The sequence below is a fragment of the Crinia signifera genome, chromosome 9 (assembly GCF_055691185.1).
Source record: "Crinia signifera chromosome 9, ASM5569118v1, whole genome shotgun sequence".
Classification (NCBI taxonomy): Eukaryota; Metazoa; Chordata; class Amphibia; order Anura; family Myobatrachidae; genus Crinia; species Crinia signifera.
Genome location: NC_139225.1, coordinates 101,472,081 through 101,492,760, shown reverse-complemented (window position 1 = coordinate 101,492,760; position 20,680 = coordinate 101,472,081). Strand labels below are relative to the sequence as shown.

The following is a 20,680-nucleotide window of genomic DNA, read 5'->3' as shown; positions in this document are numbered from 1 at the left end:
ATTTGTGGTAGCTGTTGCCCATGCCCTGAGGAAGGAGCTGAGGCTCCTAAAGTACTTGGCTATGTGGAGCATCTGAAATACAGCTTTTTTATCTGCAAAAAATGTGTGGAGTGCCTTCATTTGGAGAATATGTTTGAAGACTACAAGTGCACCCACCACGTTGTAATTTGATTACATGGAGTGCCGGCATATTGCAAATATATATATGAAAAAAGAAGGGGTGACCCTGGTTGCGCCACTAATACAAAAGCAGCTTCTTCTATAAATCTCCCCTGTTAGTGGGAGATGAAAAAAGAATGGATATAGTAATAGAGAGTGCCATCGAATTCCACCACCTTTAAGAGATAAGACCAGCACAGGATCAAATATTTCTCAGTTAGATTAGATTTTTTTTTTGTCATGCATGTCAAGTCTTGATAAAAATGTCTAAGCAACATTGAAACATCGACCCTGTTTGACGTGCATATGTTGAATTGATTGACATCATTAAATCGTTTTGAAAAAGACCTCAGGAGTGACGCCAACTTTCTTTCGTTTTGTCTACAACCGACTGGAGGGCACCCGGGGCACCTTATTACCCAGACATTGGGAGTGCCGGCTCGCACATATCCAGAGATATATATATATATATGGAAATCATACAGTGCGCAATAAGCGATGAAATATATGGAACTACCGTTCCCAGAGTCTCTGATCACAGTCCAAATCCTGTGGTGTTTGAATGCACTCAGATCTCTCCTTGATCCGGCAGCACTGTTCTCCTGTGTCCAAACAGGTGTGTCAATCTAAAAGCAGAATAAGAACAGGCGCTCCATAGTGCAGATAAAAGATGTAAATTTATTGAAAACAGGTAACAAGGGTAGGGTAGGTTAGGATCACGTACCAAGACAGGCGGTATAGGGTACCGCAGACACAATCAGCATGAATAGGTGCCCAGCACCGTGTAATCCTAGGAACTGCTTACACCAAGGTTCCTTAGTTCTTACTGACGTCTCTAGGCCACGCCCCAACGCGTTTTGTCATCGACTTCGTCAGAGGGCTGGCCTAGCGATGGTCAGTTGCCTCTTTTATCCTCCACCCACTCTCACAGGTGTCGGTAGATGCAATCTGCTCAAATTAGCTGCATCATTGGAGCCTTGCCGCATAACATATATAAATCTAGCATTGTACATTTCCATACAGACAATGCAATTTTTCAAAGTAAATATACATTGGAATGATCTGTGCATGGTTCTGTCAAATTCGCCAGTCAGGATCAGGTCTATTTTTTGGGGGGGCGATTTCTAAATTCGCATCTCATTAAATATGCAATTTGTATATTTTTCAATGGGAAAACATCTGGATGCGAGTTCCGGAGATAAAAAAAATTGCACTTTCAGAAAGTGCGATTTCGCGGCAAATACCGCATTTTTTGCAGATTTTCACATCTCATTAATTATGCGAATTCGGGAAAAAGTGCGAAAACTGACGTTTTTGCGATAAAAATCGCTAAAAACCCAACATCGATCTCTAATAAATGTCACCCTACATCTCTTTCTCTCTCTCACATGCATAAGCAGAGAGGAAATCGCAAGGCAGCAGACTAGCTTTAGCAGCATTTCCTTTGAGTAGGCTTACTAGTAGTAAATATGTATTGAGCAGCAAACCCTTTTTGCTTCAATGCTTTTTGAATGAAAAAGTATGAAATCTGAATAAATAGTAAAAAAAAACTACAATTCTTCCTAGATGCATGCTTATAGAGCGCTGGCTATGCTCCCACAGTGGCAAAATTGGGCAACAGAAAGTGCTCTAATCATAGGCCACGCCCTATGACCATGAGGCCTTGCCCCCTAATTCTCCCTCTTTACCCTTATTAAAAGATGCTTTAACTATATATATTTAATTGTAGGAAGCAATATTTTATACTGCTTTTAATCTCCATAGCAAAATTATTTTTGCATGTAATGTTTATTGCAGTGTATAGTGAAATTATCATTATTATTATTATTATTATTATTATTATTAATAATAATTTTCCCAATATTGCATTTATTGGTAAAGGAAAATGTAACAAAAAAAAGTATGATGCAAAGAAACACACTGGGAAATTGCTACCTACAGTTATTTGAAGGCTTCTTTGTACTAAGGTCAGCTTTTTCTCTGCCTAATCATACATCTACATAATTACAGTGATGAGAACTATAGGAGCTTTCCTTCCTGGGGTGTCATAGAAGAACACAATCACCTCTTTTACATATTCCTTGCACCTTTACACAGCATGCACTTTGACTTGCTGCAAGTAATATGGCAGAAGGCTTGACAACTTGAGCAGAAAGTCATTAACATGACAAAATGTTCCTGCTTACATTTCAAGCAATAACCAAAAGCAGTACCATGGTACACAAAAGCATATATTCAATGTAACGGAGACTACACAGGTCTGCTTTTTCCACCTGCTCTGTATACATTGTGCTGTTTAAAGAACTACAATTGGAGTTTAAGAAACATATGAAAGTTTCAAGCTCTCTTAATGTGAGAGTTTTACAATACAGAAGCTCACGTTGGCAGGGTTGCACTTCAGTGATCACAGTTAAAGACATTAACCTTGGTGACTTAATTCTCTCTACCAGCAATTTGCCATTTATATTGAGCTGAATATTGTATTATATATATAACATACTTTTGGGAGTGTAGACAGTCCTTTAAAAGGTAAACCTATTCAAAAACGTTTTGTTTGCATAGAAATGTATAATATTAACCCTTTAAGTGCCAAGTGAATTTGTCAAAATAGGTGTAGAAAATTGCCAAGCAAACATGTTTATTCCTCATAATGACCTGTCATGTTTACCTTTATATCATGGGTCTTCAAACTGTGGCCCTCCAGATGTTGTGAAACTACAAATCCCAGCATGCCTTGCCACCGTTTTAACACTCCCTTATAGCAAAACTGTGGCAAGGCATGCTGGGATTTGTAGTTTTACAACATCTGGAGGGCCACAGTTTGAAGACCCATGCCTTATATAGAAAATATACTATTTTTTTACACAGCATTTTTTATTTGACTTAATATACTAAATGTGAGCGACACTGGCATTTTAGCACATATTTTGCGCATATCTCACAGAGATATGTATTAACTATTTGAATCCGGTGATCAGCGCTGTTACACTTTTTCTTTTTCTTGTATGTTTTTGACTGGGGGAAGTTACTACCCCCAGTATTCTGTAATAGCAGCTACTTGGCACACCAGCTCACCACGGAGCGCCCTCTCCATACAGTATCTCTTGATATAAATCCACTTGTCTCTCACAGAGATGTTGGCACTCAAAGGGTTAAAATCAACCTTAAAAATAAATCCGTTCTTTAGATGTTCATATTATAATGACTTATCACCAATGACAGCGGTTATATGGTAATGTGACAGAATAAACATAACAGTAAGCTTGTACATAATGGAAAATCAATTGACCAAGGGCCTGATTTATGTTTGATCATCTGGGACGAATTTTTGGGAATGCCCAGTGCTTTATGAGTGTTCCCATGAAAATGCTGAGTATTCCCCTGGGAAAGCAGGCGGGTCGATACCTTCTTGGGGTGGCTGATGTCACATGAAGTCAGTACCAGCCCCCTTTCCAGGTTCTGGACATTCGGTGGAGGGGCAGGTGGCACTAATCTGTTCGCTAGCCTAGCAAACAAATGTGAATCAGGCGCTATGTTGTTATATTCAGTCATCTATTATCTGATTGGGGGAAATTTACTTTGAATCCGAAATATGGCCGATCCCATGTACAAATGATTACGACCGGGATCGGACATAATTGGTTTAAAAATATAAACTGAGAATACGCAAATTTACTCAGCTTCTGTTTTCTCAGAATTCGTGTTTTCCAATGCATTGGTCATTTGTATTTGGCTGCTGAGTTTCCCCGGCAGCCAAATACAGATGAGGCTGAAGCATCACACAGATCAGTCAAATCCATGAAATGCTTCTACAGTATGTATAAAAATAATAAAATAAAATTAATCAAAACAGCATGGGGTCACCCCCATGAGCATAGCCAGCCCAGGGCTCTTTGAGACGTTCCTGGTTTCTCGAATACTGGGAAAAATAAAGTAGGGGTTTACAGTATTCAAGAAATCAGCACTGGGCTCTTGGTCTGGTCCTGGTTACAAGAATATGAGGGCCAAAAAATAGGGACCCCTGTATTTTTATATTGAGCACCCGGCTCCAACAGCCAAGGCATGGCACAGCCGGGGGAAATTCCTATATGACTCCTGTCACAGCAGGACCCGGCAGCCAATCAGGGAACGTCATGTCAGCAGCACTCCCTCGATTGGCTGAGCTCCGCTGACCTGTCAGTCAAGCTGAGTTCGCTTTCTATTTAGAAAGTGGAGGTATTCCCTGCTCTTAATAGCCATGCGAACTTTGTGGTTTCCAAAGCCACAAAGGTTAATTAGGTCTAGTGAGTGGTCTGTATACATGGGCTTCCTTCACTCTGTATGGACCAGGTTTTTGTGATTTTTTTTAACCCCCTGGATGCCGGTTAAAGTAATCTGACTATTTACCCAAATTTTAAAATGGTCTTTACTAGTTCATACATCATACGGTACCATATATTAAGGCTCATCTATGAATACAACATCTTGAATGTACTAAAAAAAATAATGTTTGCATAGTTCCACTTAATTATTAACTGTCCTTCTGCGTACTGTATATCACATGACTATTCATTGCGGTTTATATGATGGGACAGACCCCCCCCCCATGAGCAAGTTCAAATTAAAAATACCCTAAGATGATACTGTATTTGGACTAAAAAATGTAAACATATCTCCTGTAATGTATTTTATTCATACTGTATGGAACCTATCATAAAACCCTAGAATACCATCTTTCACATGACTATTGAGGATTGCTATGCAACAAACTTATCGAAAAAGTAAAACAATGTTTTATAAATAACTCAATGCACATAAAGGATAACAAGCATCTGGTTATTTAACTATTATGGGTAATAGGGTGAGATTATTAGGTTGAATGGGAAATCGCACCATATCACACCTTTTAAAAGTGCACTTTCTTCCTGCAAATCGCAAATGCAATATATTCTCTCCTCCTCTGCACCCCGTGTATGTAGTCAGCAGGGTCTGCATGGCACTGGTGGGTGTGGAGGTGTCACACTGAGCCTGGGCACACTTCCCTGTGCTGCTACCTGCACTGGAGAAGTTGTAAAAAACTTTTGCTATAGCCTATGGCTGTGAGACTATGGGCGGGATAAAATACATTGTCACCCCTCGAAGTGCCACCGCAGCGATATGTACTTATATATACGATTAGCATAGTAATGCGGTGATGGAGGCCCCCTACGATATCTGGTATGTGGTGTTCAGGGGGGTCTCTGTCACCTCCCTGGGCTCTCCTCATTCCCCCCATGGCCGGGAGCCTAAGCAGGCTGTCCCGGGCACCTCCTCCCTGCAGCCGGAAGGACCTATGGCTGTGTTGCTAACATGGAGGAGGAGTTTACCTCCCACTTATATTCATCATTGTTCTCCCCTTTCCCCATCAAATTGCATACTGTGCTCACCCTCCACTCTCCACATCCCATATTGTGCTATCTTTTCCCTTTTATGCTTCCCATCCCACATGCCTCACTATGCACCCCTTCCCACAATCCACATTCATCACTGTGCTCTCATTCCCACAATTCACATTCATCACTGTGCTCCTATTCCCACAATCCACATTCCTCACTGTGCTCCCCTTCCCACATCCCACATACAACACTGTGCACCCCTTACCACATCCTACATACCCCACTGTGATCCCCTTACCCACACCACATGCCTCACTGTAACCACCATATCCATCCCACATGCCTCACTGTGCACCCCTTCCCACATACCACATACCTCACTGTGCATCCATTACCATATTCTACATTCCTCACTGTGCTCCCCTTCCCACATTCCACACACCACACTGTGTACCCCTTACCACATCCTACATACCTCACTGTGATCCCCTTATCCACACCACATGCCTCACTGTGACCCCCTTATCCATCTCACATGCCTCACTGTGCACCCCTTCCCATATATCACATACCTCACTGTGTACCCATTACCACATTCAACATACCTCTCTGTGATCCCCTTCCCCATCAAACATGTCTCACTATGCACCCCTTCCCACATCCCACATACCTCACTGTGCTCCCCTACCCACATACCTCACTGTGCACCACTTACCACATTTTACATACCTCACTGTGATCCCTTTCCCCACCCCACATGCCTCACTGTGCTCCACTTCCCACATTCCACATCTTTCAATGTGTTCCACTACCCACATTCCACATCTCTCACTGTACTCCACTACCCACACCCCACATACCTCACTGTGCTCCATTACCCACATCCCACATACCTCACTGTGGGGCAGATTTATTAAGCTTGGAGAAGAGATAAACTGGAGATAAAGCGGAGAAAAGGTAAAAGGAGATAAAGCACCAGCCAATCAACTCCCAACTGTCTTTTTCAAACACAGCTGATTGGCTGTGCTTTATCTCCTTTTACCTTTTCTCTGCTTTATCTCCAGTTTATCTCTTCTCCAAGCTTAATAAATCTGCCACTGAGCTCCACTACCCACATTCCACATCTCTCACATGCATCACGGTGCTCCCCTTCCCCATCTTACCGGCCTCACTGTGATCCCCTTCGTACATCCGACATGCATCACTGTGCTTCCCTTCCCACATGCATCACTGAAATAAAAGATAGAATTATAAGATAAACATATCAAATATGCTGTCTAAACCAGTTAGCATAAAGCAGTAAATGATTTATTAGTACAACAGACACATACTGTATGTAAGAAACATACACTTTAAATTCCTTATTCATTTATAATGTTATGCTTTTTCACTGTACATTTTTACCTTGAAGTCCTATATGACTACATACAAGTTCTGAAATTCCAAATTCAATTGTTTTTAGTTTTATCAATTATGGGAACAGATGTCCTGGTTCATTTCTGTCATTTCAGTTACAATTTAAACTGTGCTGTCTGTAAAAGGGGGAAAAATACGATATTACAAGAGGTCACCTTGACAAAAGACGCCTACTATTCTCCACAAAATGAAATTGTTGTCATCGATAAGAGCCTGCCTTTGTACCTTATCAAAAAATGCATTAAGCCATTGTTTGAGCTTAAATAATGGGCACACATTATCCTATTATATAATTTATGTATAAAATGATGTAAACCATTTAGCATATGAATTGAATAAGTAATAGCAATAAATCAACAGATAAAAAGTTACCGCAGAAATGTGTTTGTTCAGTGGGAACAATGCAATAAGTGCTTAATCACAGAGGCTTACTTATAAAGGGTGCAGTGTGTATGGTGTATATAAGCCCCCCTGGATTCTAGGGCCCATGTACACTGTACAGACTGCACCTTTATAAATACACTGCATCCATTACTTAATACTTAAACCTTCAGATTTCCACACCTATACCAGCAGCGCTGTAATAAACATGGAGCCACTAAAATGTTGCTGATGTTTTGCACATGTGTAGTAGGAAAATGGCTGCAGGGCATCTAGACAACCTAGGCAAAGCTGAGCCACGGCTAGTAAACTACTATATGCAGTGGGGTGGTACTCGCTAGCCTCTAAACTTAACATACGTGGGGGGTGCTACCCAAAGCAGCCGCTATACTATTACATGTGGGGGGTGCCATCAGTGACTGCTACATTACTAAACACCTGCGGGGGTGCTACCAATGGCCGCTAAGCTACTACACATGGGGGGCGGGTGTGCTACCCAAGGCAGTTGTGCTGCCACACCGGGAGGGAGGTGAAGGAGGGTGGGTGCTACCCATGAATGACTACTACTACACACAGAGGTGGGGGCAGTAGTGTACTGGAGGGAGCTTACTTTTCAGTGTTTCAATGATGCTATTGTCCCGGCTGGGAAGAGCATCGGGCTGCTGTTTCTTTCCTGCTCCTTGCCGCTTTCACAGACCTCAACTCGGTGCCGAGCTCCAGTGGCTAGCGCCCTTAATCAAATGTCTAAAGCTGCCTAGTATTAGCGCCAGCCATCACCATTTTCTCAGAAATCTGTGCATGCACATTAGAGTCTGAGCCCTCTAGTGCTCAGTCTCTACAGCACTGCTGGTAGAAAGAAGAGGCAAGAAAAGAGGAGGTGTCCTCCTCTCTTAAAATGACCCTGCTTAATAAGGATCACAAAACAGCTTTACTGGCAGATAAAATGAAACAAAAACAACAGCCTTGTCCCTGTTTAGGGAATAAACTCATTTTTTTCTGCCCTCGAAATCGCGGCCCTGCCGTTTATTGAACAACAGAGCATACGCATGTTTCATAGTGTGCATACCTTGCCATCATGTGATGAAAGCCAGCAATGGCTTTTCATCGCTGGTCAAATGCAACATGATTGATAGTCAGTTGGTATTTTGGGAAGGTACTCAGCCATTTAATGGGAGTATCTGGGAAAATGCAGGCGGATCACGGACATTTACAAGGAGGGCCTCTGACATCAACTCTAGCCCCAAACTCCACAGGATGATAACAACACAAAGTAAGTCTATGGCTACTCGGGTGCTGCCCATGGGGCGATCCATGGGAAGTGATTGTGAATGGACTGTTCAAACAGCTTCAATGTGCCTAGCGATCCACCCCTCCATTGCTTCGCAGGTGCTGCAGCTCAGGGCTTTTCACACATGTTTTTCCAGCCCTGTGTGGTGGATTTCTCCTGGACCACACGGAATCCATGGCTCACAAAAGCAAGATACCATATTGCAAATATAATTATTAGTATTATTCTTTATTTATATGGTGCCACAATGGTTCCACAGTGCCTAACTGAACAATTACAAAAAGAAAATAAGGAATTCCAAGGCAATTTAGGAAAAGTACATGCTAAATAAATATAGTTGCATCAGGGGACAGGACACTGAAGCAACTATTGGGGTGGCAGAGATATATATTCAAAGAAAAGAACATGAGGAGAGAAGGCCCTGCTTGTGAGAGCTTACATTCTAAAGGGGGTGGTACACAGACAGTGGGTGGGTTTAATGAAGAAGTGGGTCTTGAGATCCCATTTAAAGTTTTGTAGGAAGCTGGAGAGTCCGATAGGGAGGGTTAGAGAATTCCAGAGATAAGGAGCACAACGGGCAAAATCTTGGAGGCAGATTGGGAGGAACAAAGAGGGTGGGAGGGAGTGTAAAGAAAGATAAGGTCATATATGTAGGTGTGATTGGAGAGGAAGATGAGCTGGGCAGCAGCATTGAGGACTGGATGATATCTTCAGGGAAGGATGACAAATGGCCTGGGATGCCTATTGGAGTGGCCAGGACCTCTGTCTGATGTCAAGTTGGTGTATGGCGGGCATACCTTTGACCCAAGGAGCATGTTGAGGGCCTTCCCTTGATGGTTATTTCAATGGAAGTGTCACAGATGGATGACAAATGTTCTGGGATGCCGAATTGATTGCTTGGGTTCCTGGTATGAATTCTACACAAAATATTTACAAAATGCAAACAAATTTTTTTTTCGTTTTAAACATACCAAACAAAATTCAAAAATGCAACAGATAGAGAGAAAATGCAAAGTCATTTTGTCTCAATCCATGTGGCATTATGTGAATTTTGGCTCAATCCGTATGGCATTTTATGAATTTGGCTCAATCCATGTGGCATTATGTGAATTTTGACACAATCCCAGTGATATTATGTGAATTTTGGCTCAATCCATGTGGCATTATGTGAATTTTGGCTCATTCCATTTGGCATCATGTGTAAGGGGCAAGTATAATGGGGTCTAGTATTTTGTTGCATAATGTGTAGAAGTTGTATATGGTGTTGTATACTACACTCAAGAACACGCCCCCGGTTGAGTGGACACACCCCCTTTTCCGGAGTGCGCCTTTGGCGCAAGCACAACTACATCCTTCACTTTTGACGCCATGATGGGCCTGCTTACTTTAAATGCCAGGGTCTATTTTTAATCCCATTCCCACCCTCTCTTTGTCGCTCTCTTAGCATGTACACTGGCACCACTAACACCGCCCCTCCCCCACCTAAACCCTCTTTTATCATCGTGCCCCCCCCTGTCATTTTATCCTGGATCCGCCCGTTAGCAGTGGTTTATTTTTTAGTCATACTGTAAATCTAACTTCAACATAAATCAGTATTTATTTAACAGTACATCAACTGTACTGCTTTACATCCACTTTTCTGCAGATTCAAGCATCCTACCTCTTTCCAGAGCCAAACTTCCCATTTAGCACATGAAGCATGTGCCTAGGGGCAGCATATGATTGGAGCAGGCACTTGGATGCTTGTGAAAGTATCTGCCAGGCTGAAATGTACCAGAAACTGCAAAATATCCACTGTACTATAACATATTCCATCTTGAATAGAGTAAATGGATAGTACTGTACATGCAGATACCGCCCCTGTATACTATCCTGCAGAGTAAATATGTATACATAAAAAAAATAAAAAAGTCACAGTTAGTGGCTTTTTTATTAATCCATTAGATTAGCTATTATCAAATGAGGGCTTATAAGTAATCAAGAAATACAATACAATTACGCAGGGGGGGGGGGGGCACAACCGTTATTGTTGTGCCTAGCGGTGCCATCACCCCTAAATCGAGCACTGCCTCTTCCTTAGACCATACATCGAGAATAACCTTTTCACAGGAGTATGACTGCCTGGTATACAAAATACTTTCTAACATGACATGGAAAAGGCTAACCAGAAAATTTTTCTAATCCTTAAAATGAAAATGAAAACAGTAGAACCCATTACACAAGTTAGATTAGTTACTTTCCATTTGTCGCACTTTCAGAAAAAATTACCTTGGCAACCATTAGCTGATCAAACAGTTCATCCACATTTATAACTGTACTGCGAAACATTAAGTTCATATTTAAGCTGGTGTCTTTTTTTTGGGCCACATAATATCATTATTGTTTTTCCAGATAAAGTTTTCTCCAACTCTTGAGCAGTTTTTTTGTTCCTTGCAGTATAAAGTTATCTCTTCTTTCTTCAAAATTAGATTTTTTTAAGTTCAGCAACATCAGAAAAATCTAAATCAGTTGAAGATGGTTATTATAACCAATTATTGAACATAATGTATGTAGCTGTCTATTAACAAACCATAAATTAATTGCACCACCTTTTTATTATCAGTCGGCAGTGTTCTTTAAAAGAAAAGGAAGATTTTCAAAAGATTGGAGGAGTCTCTCAATAGCTGGTAGCAGAAAGATAAATCATTTATTTCAATCCCTTTCCAACCTTCCTGTAGTCAACGGTGGATTTTGCACTAGGTATGTGAGATACAGGTTGAGTATCCCGTATCCGAGTGTACGTTATACGAATTATTCCAAAAACCATACATTCCAGAATGTGGAAAAAATATTTTTTTTTTGCTAAAAACTTTCTGGGGACAACTGTAACAGCACTACTGAGGACATTATATGTAACTGCCACTATATATGTGCAAGAGAATGATTGCTTGGCATTCAAATTCAGTGCCTGAGATAGTACACAAATTTTGTTTCATGTTTTGAAACCTTGTTTTTTGAACAAATAAAATATATTTGTGTGCATTTCATGTGTTAAATGCAAGATACTTCAAAATACATCATTGAAATATTAAAATATTCTGAAATACGGAATAATCCGTTATCCAAAATTCTGCTGGTCCCGAGCATTTTGGATAGGGGATACTAAACCTGTAAATGCCTAGGAGTGACATTTGCTAGGGAGGGGCTGTCATAATCATTTGCATGAGTGCCCAGCTAGGTCAATGTTTTTTTTTTTTTTTTCATTGTGATTTATTATTTTATTTGGTAACTTTGTGAGGGAGGAGTGAGTTATGGTCAGTACATTGCAGAGATGAAGGAGTGGGTAAGGTTCTTGCTGTTTCAGAAGTCAGTAGAATCCAACATGATGGAGGCAGTGACATGATGAAGGGTACCGGTAATGTAGTCCATAATACTGCTTGTCCACTAATTTCTCCCCTGGTAACAAAAGCTGTGTATTTGTGAAAGACATCAACAGAAGTTTGAAGACAGTTGTGGACAATATGAGAGCCTAAAGCCCACAATATGTCTGCCCATTTTCTTCTTTAAACAGCTGTAAACATTGTTTTTGCTTTTTCTTTTCATGGCAAAAACATTTGTGTTGCAGTTATCACCACCAAGACAACAACTTTTGGATAAATCGGGCGAAATGTAATAGGGTGCGATTTTTTAGACAAAAAAAAAAATCGCACCAAATCGCACCTTTAAAAATCGCATTTTTTGCCGCGAATTCGCATATGTAATGAGATGCGAATTTGCGGCAAAAAATGCGATTTGCCGCGATTTCGGGCGATTTTTAGTCATGAAAATGTGCGCATTTTCAGTCATGAAAATGTGCGCATTTTCATAAATGCGATTTTGTGCAAAAAAAAAAAAGTTTAAAAAAAACCGGCGTGGGGTCCCCCCTCCTAGGCATAACCAGCCCCGGGCTCATTGAGCCGGACCTGGTTCCAAAAATACGGGGGACAAAAAGCATAGGGGTCCCCCGTATTTCTGAAACCAGCCCCGGACTATTGGACCGGTCCTGGTTCCAAAAATACGGGGGACAAAAAATCTGGGGGTCCCCCGTATTTTGAAACCAGCACCGGGCTCCAACAGCCCGCGGTGTCATGCCACAGCCGGGGGACACTTTTTATACAAGGTCCCCCGGCCAAAACATGAGCACCGTGGCTGGTCAGCCTTGGACGGGGTACCTGGAGGAGTGGGGACCCCCCCAATAAAGGGGTCCCCCCCCCCCCAGGCTTCACCCGTCCAGGGCTGAAGCCCGGGGCTGTCACCGGCGTCCGTGGCCAGTGGACGCCGGCCTGATAGGGTTAAATCGATCATACGTTACATTGCTTTATACCGGAGAACTACAAGTGCCAGCAGACCTCCCCCGCATGCTGGGACTTGGAGAACCACAAGTCCCAGCATGCGGGGCATTAATGGGCCCGCTGGGACTTGTAGTCCACCTGTAAAAAGAATGTTTATAAAAAACACACACACAGAGAAGTAAAAGTTTATTACACACACACACCTCACTTTTACACCAGCGTTACTTACCATTCCTGGATCCAGCGCTGGTCTGGCTGCTTCACAGCCGGCTCCCCCCGCACTGACAGGCAGCGGGGAGAACCGGCTTTCTCCGTTGCCTCTAACAGCTTCTGTAGCGCTGTCCCAGTGCTACAGAGGCTGAGAGCGCGATTGGCTGAGCTATGCGTCTCCATGGAGACGCATAGCCCAGCCAATCAGGACTGAGCTATGCGTCTCCATGGAGACGTATCGGCCAATCGCGCTCTCAGCCTCTGTAGCGCTGGAACAGCGCTACAGAAGCTGTTAGAGGCAACGGAGAAAGCCGGTTCTCCCCGCTGCCTGTCAGTGCGGGGGGAGCCGGCTGTGAAGCAGCCAGACCAGCGCTGGATCCAGGAATGGTAAGTAACGCTGGTGTAAAAGTGAGGTGTGTGTGTGTAATAAACTTTTACTTCTCTGTGTGTGTGTTTTTTATAAACATTCTTTTTACAGGTGGACTACAAGTCCCAGTGGGCCCATTAATGCCCCGCATACTGGGACTTGTGGGTCTCCAAGTCCCAGCATGCGGGGGAGGTCTGCTGGCACTTGTAGTTCTCAGGTATAAAGCAATGTAACGAATGATCGATTTAACCCTATCAGGCCGGCGTCCACTGGCCACGGACGCCGGTGACAGCCCCGGGCTTCAGCCCTGGACAGGTGAAGCCTGGGGGGGGGACCCCTTTATTGGGGGGGCGTCCCCACTCCTCCAGGTACCCCGTCCAAGGCTGACCAGCCACGGTGCTCATGTTTTGGCTGGGGGACCTTGTATAAAAAGTGTCCCCCGGCTGTGGCATGACACCGCGGGCTGTTGGAGCCCGGTGCTGGTTTTAAAATACGGGGGACCCCCAGATTTTTTGTCCCCCGTATTTTTGGAACCAGGTCCGGCTCAATGAGCCCGGGGCTGGTTATGCTTAGGAGGGGGGACCCCACGCCGTTTTTTTTTTATAAAAACACTTTTACACATTTTTATTAACAGGACCATGCACAGATCTCAATGATCTGTGCATGGTTCTGTCAAATTCGCCTGTCAGAACCTGGTCTATTTTTTTTGCGATTTTTGGTAACGTTTACCAAAAATCGCACCCTATTACATTTGCGAGTTGTATACTTTATAATGGGAAAACATCTGGATGCGATTTGAAATGTGACTAAAAATTGCAACTTCCAAAAGTGCGATTTCGCGGTAAAAAGTGCAATTTTTTACCGCGATTTTCAACCTATTAAATGTGCGATTTTCGGAAAATGTGCGATTTCGGCCGTTTTTGACCAAAAATCGCACATGTCTAAAAATCGCACCCTATTACATTTCGCCCATCATGTTTTTTTAATAACAGCAATCAAACAGTTTGTCAACTAATCTGATTCTACTTATTTATCTGTATGGTGGGAACCGGTGAATGTTCCTGTTAACCCAAAACACTATTGACTCCACGTAATAGTGGTAAATTAATATATAGCAATAAACGCATAGAAATTTTTTTATAAGATAATCAGTCTAGAATATATCTCCGATGCGTATAGGGTTCAGGCATCGTGGGAGGGAAATGCCAATCCCCGATGTAATAACAAAGAAGAAAAATGGATACACTCGCTAGAAACAATGTATAAAAAATACGTTTTACAATTTATTAGACACATATATTTTTCTCACTGGCCAGTGATACCAAAATATAAAAAAAAAACAATATGCATATATTATTAGTAGCTAAACATTAATAATAAAAATGGTCGATAGTTTGTTAGTGTGTGTCCTCCGTAGGGTAATTTATATCCAGATATTATTGGATACGTCCTGTCGTCTGTGTGTCGACGGTTTTTAGGGACACTGGTTAGTGTAAAAAGAGAGTTTTATAATGTCCACTGTATGGTCAGACGACACCAAACCAATGGTTGGTATGCAGTTAAAAAAAAATAATAATAATTTTTTCCTTCAAAAAATAAAAAATAGAGATTCCAGTAATTGCTGGCTGCTGACTGTCAGGCTGCTAATGGTGCAGTGCTGGATTATGGTATGACAGTACTTGCTTGTCTTGCAGACCGGTGGGGGATCACGTTCTGAAGCTCCAGAGAGAATGGTGAGATAGCATGTAGTCATATGACGCATTTCTCCACCTCCTGTAAGGTGTCATTATTTATCTAGCACCTTTTAGAATATAATAGATACAATATTCAATAGAACTCCTAGCTTAGTAAATGTACCCCTTGGGATCCAGATTAAGTTAATCGACCTATGTGTTTTGTGAAAAATACAGCGCTGATAGGGCTCATTATCATGGATTTTGCTTTGCATGCCTCAGGTGGGTGAAGCCAAATCTCTGATAACTGCATCAAGGACAATTGAATAGACCTGGGTGGGTCATTTATCTTCAGTAAGTTACGGCAGATAATTGGGTACTTGTTTCCTAGCAGGGCACCCAGATTTATTATGTACGCAAACGTAGTGAAATCGCATCGCATCACGTATAGTAGTAGCATGCGATGCAATGCGATTTTCCAGTTCCCGCATCTATTTAAGTAAATTAGTTATTAGTTAACACATGTCGTCATTACTGTGTCAGCTGTATGAATGTGAAGGTGTGAATGTGTTCCTAAAATACCAGCACTATCCACGCCACCCCGAAGCGTGGCGAGCGGTGTCGGAACGCGCTCTCTGACCTTTTCATACCCCTACTATCGACGTCAGCGTTGAGTTGATTTTATATAGTGTGGTGAGCGCAGCGATCCACTGAGCCTGAAGCTTGGCAAGCGTAGCGAGCCCCGCGAGGGGACATGGATTACTTTACATGTATTCCGCGTCTGCTCGCCATGCTTTGGGCTCGTTGGCTCGCTGTGCTCGCCACAATATATAAACTCAACTCCACACTGACGTGGATAGTGGGGGTATGAAAAGGTCGGAGGACACGTTCCGCCGCCCCTCGCGTCGCTCGCCACGCTTCGGGGTGGTGTTGATACTGGAGTTGACGCTAAACAATGGCATAGGTGCAGGTGCTTTCAATTGTAAGCACCCATCACATCTCATACTATGCACACATCACATCTCATACCATCACATCTCATTGTAAGCACCCATCACATATCGTGGCATGGGTGCTTGTACAATGAAATATTGCATCGTATCGCATCATAATTTGGTGCACTGAGATCGCATTCGATATTTCATTGTATAAGCAATCCTGTGCACTTTATATGGACATCGCATTGCATGCTACTAAAACGTGGCATGCGATGCGAATTCACTACGGTGAATAGCCCAGTACGCTAAATTCGCACTGGGCGCCCTGCTAGGAAACAAGTACCGATAATTGAATACTGGCCTAAAAAGTTTGATTCCGTGCTCTGGCAAAAAAATATCCTACCACAAAAGGTATAATTTTGATACATTTTCTGTGGGAGACATCAATTGTTATGCTCACAAAAGTAACTTTATTTTTTCCTCATTTCAAATGTTCTTTTATGTCAGAATGACCACTTTGAGAATTCTGACACTGTATGCACTCCAACTGTTATTTGAAACATGAGCTATAATAAACATTATATTTCTAATGCCATTGGTTCTACAGGAAAGTTTATTCTTGATCCCACATTATTTTGTATTGGAAATGCCAAAAAATCAAGAACATACAGTACAGTTTTACACTATGCAAAATAAAAAAAATAAAAACAGTTAAAATTACATTTAATATACTTCAAGAAGTAGACCGCATGTGATATAGAGGGACACATTATATTTAAAGAAAAATAAAATAGACATTTTCAGAACCCCAAAAGTGTCACTTCAGTCACTGCCGTAATGAGGATACCAATTATTCCTAAGAGATATTTTCCTTGTGTCAGTAAATGATGAGTATAGCCAAACTAATGTTTCCTACATTTCCTAAGAGGTGTAACATTTGCAAGGTAAAAGAAGCAATTTGCATTAAGTTTGACAGCAGTCATGGATATAATTGATTTTTCTTTACACTGGAGAGGTGAAATGTACATAATTTAATCTAATTAAAATATTTTCAATTTATGTACAAGTGTATAACTATTCTCAGCATGCTTGCCATTTGGACTGACAGCAACAATATCTTAGTCAAATAGCTTATTGAAAAGGTGGTGCCTAAAACTAATTACAATAAAACATAATTTTACATTTTAAAACTTTTGAAAGCAACAAAAGTCAATTCGTGTTTTTACTTTTGACACGGTAAATACTTGCAATTGAACATTTTGCCTAATAAGGAGAACATTATTCAGCAAGATAATTTTTTTTTTTTAAATACAAAGAATTTCATCTTGCAGGTTACCCAAATGTTCTTAAATATTTTTTTATGCCGTTACAATCTCCATAGATTGTACAAGGACATCTTATAGGGGTATTGAACCATGGGGCAAACCTTCTAAGCAATTTAGATAATGTAGTCAAAATTGCTTAGTGTTGTTTACACCCCTTTAAGCTTGAAGGGGGGCAGTGGAAGGTTTAGGCACTACAGTGCAGGGGACTTATGGGGCCTACACACATCGCGAGTGTGCTGAGCGACCTTAAGGATGCTAGATCCTTAAGGATGCTAGCGAGTGTGCTGAGCGAGCTGTCAACACCGGTGAGAGAACACTGGCTGTCCCCCCCGGCGGCTTTGATCGAAAAGTCCCAAAGTAGAGGGGAAGCTCTGATCAGCAGCAGCACGATGCCCCCATCTGTGTCCTAGACTCGGCGCTCAGTAGGTTGTACTATACCTGATTGAGGAGCTGCCAGCTGGAAGACACAGAGTAGGAAGGAGGAGGGTACTGTGGTGTCACTAAATGCAGATGATGGACTTGGGAGAGCAGCAGGACTCGGAGCAGCAGTGGGTGCTGCCACTCCAAAAGTTAACGGTATGTGATCCAAGTGGAGGGGAATATAACTTACACAGGGGGATGGAGGGGGACATAGCTCCCACTTTGGAAAGGAGGGGGGGATACGGTTTACACAGGTGGAAGAGGGCAAGAGGGGCATGACTCAAGCAGGTGGTACATCCCTATAGAACACAACAGTATTAAATATATGTTGTGAACAGTGTGTTATTGATCCTTTTATCTCCCCAAACATTTATCTACAGTCTCGTATCAGAAATACATACATATAGCATAAAATCTGGCAATAATAAACAACTCTAAATCAGAAGATTTTACTTTCCTTCTCCTATCACACACTGATTACTTGAAATAAACTTTCAATTTTCATGAAGAGCCATATCATTTTGGTACTTGGGACTGGTACTTCTGATAGCATAGCTAGTGGAAAAAGTTGGTTGGTGTATCTGGAAAGTTAACAATTGCTTCCTATATGGGCTGCAACCAGGATTGATATTTACCCCTGAAAAGGGAGGTCGTATATTCATTAGTCTCTAAGCACAAGATTGATCAACACCTGAGTATTTGTTGTGCATAGGTTTTCCTGTAAAACATGAGTTTCATTTCAATGGCTGTTACTGAGAAATTAGTGGCACCTTTGCTATCTACCTACTGTATGAAAATAAGAATTAACCCATTGAGTGCCAACATCTCTGTGAGAGATGTTCAAAATATCTGCTAAAAATGCCAGCATCGCTCACATTTGTTATATAAATTCAATTAAAAAATGTTGTGTAAAAAATATTTTGGGTGAAATGTAATAAGGTGAGAGAATCAGAAAGTGAGAGATTTGGTGAGAAATCTCCAGTTTTTTAAAAGAGGCAATCATTTACACTACAAAATCAAACTGATATTGCAATGTAAATGATTTCCGCTTTAAAAAAACTGGATCTCTCACTTTCTGATTCTCTCACCGTATTAAATTTCACCCTATATTTCCTATATAAGGTTAACATTACAGGTCATTGTATTGAATCAAAATTTTTGCTTGACAATTATTTACACCTATTTTTACAAATTCACGTAGCACTCAAAACCCCCTTTAAATGACAAATCGATGAAAAATAATGTTTAAACTGATTTCATGTGAGTTTTGTTAAACCAGTTATCGCAAAAAAAAATATAGACAATGCATAAACATAGAATACTTTATAGCCAAGAAAGCATTGGAAAATATTTTTGAAACACATCCATTTTCTTCTATATTTTACTTATTTCAAATCCTTGCAATATCTGTGAAGTTGTTTAGAAAGTGAAGCAGCACAAATGGAAATCCATCTGTCAGTTCTGAGACATGCCATTTCTGACCTATTGCAGTTACACTTCAGAAAGCAGCGTAGCACAAGAAAAGTACCACTTTGAGGTCAGTGAACTTGTGTGATGGTAAAATACAATGGAGATCCTTCACTCTTAATTCTCTGTCTTCAGAAATTTACACAATATTTATTTAAATAAAAAAATGTTCATTTTAAATTCAATATCTTCCTTAGAGGCATTAATGTTCCACTTCAAAATGCATTAGCCCCAATTTCTCATCAGTAAGAAAAAAACATTCTTTTCACGTTGAAAGAGTAATGTATTATTATTTATTTATTGTAAAATGTATTTCAAGATTTAATTAGTAATTTTTTTACAACAAAAAGACAAATAGGGATATTTAAATAGTGCCAATTTTTAGAACACTTTTCTATTTTTTAGTGGAATCGCTTCAATTAGAGGGCTGAATTTTTGCATACGTGAAAAATTCAGAAGTGGCAAGAAACGTCTGGTTTGGTGAAGTAGCCACTGATCCATTTGTTTTAGGCCACATTGCTGGCAAAATTGCATCTGTTTTCTCTGCTTTGTGCCATATTTTTCGACAATGCCTTTTTGCTCAAATAACAAAATAAAAAGGCATTGGCAAAAAATGCATTCAATAGGGGGGGGGGGAAACGGCTTAAATAGTCAGGGTCAGATCAGTTCTGTTTGTTCGCCTATGGAAAAAATATTCACTAATTAAATATCCCTGGATAGCTTGGTAATGGTTTGATAAATGCAAAATTGTCTTGAAGGTCATTAATGAGGTAGTTATTATACCCAGGTTAGGTGTGTTTAATGTGTTTGTGTACATGTTTACATGTGTGCATCTGCAAAATAGCAAATAATAATATAACATTATAATATTTTAAATAATTCATACATTAATAATTGTATACATTTTGGCATGCAGATCAATCAATGCTGTGAATGTTGGATGTTTTTTATCTGGGAACTCACCCCACAAATCTATCCATGTTTTTTTAATGTTATTTAGACTGACTTTAGTCTGACTCATACCAATATTATGTTAGAGGAATGATGAGTTCCCACAATTAGAATTTTTAATTGCTAGGTCACCTAAGTCCACCTACCTCCCAATATACTGTAAACACTTAGCTCACTATGGGGATATGTGTATAAAGCAGTGAAAAGAGTAAAGAAGAAAAGTTGCCCATGGTAACCAATCAGCTGAGAGAAAGAGAGAAAGTAGTTGCAGCGGATGCACACCAGGAAGGAGATATATTTTGATATCAATTTTAATGGAATATTCCAATTTTATTCAAAAGTGGGAAATCCTATTAATCTTTAATAGTACATGGATTCGGGATTACCCACTATAAATGCGAAATCAAGAAGAGGTTAAAAA

General features: G+C 40.9%; 1 long non-coding RNA gene across 1 annotated transcript in view; it reads right to left on the bottom strand.

Annotated features, from left to right (window-relative positions):
• Positions 1-6,673: 6,673 nt before the first annotated feature.
• Positions 6,674-20,680, bottom strand: part of LOC146036665 (uncharacterized) — a 74,097-nt gene continuing 60,090 nt past the window's right edge. The window contains exon 3 of the long non-coding RNA XR_014460914.1: positions 6,674-6,743. This is a non-coding gene — a long non-coding RNA (uncharacterized LOC146036665). The remainder of the gene's footprint in view (positions 6,744-20,680) is intronic.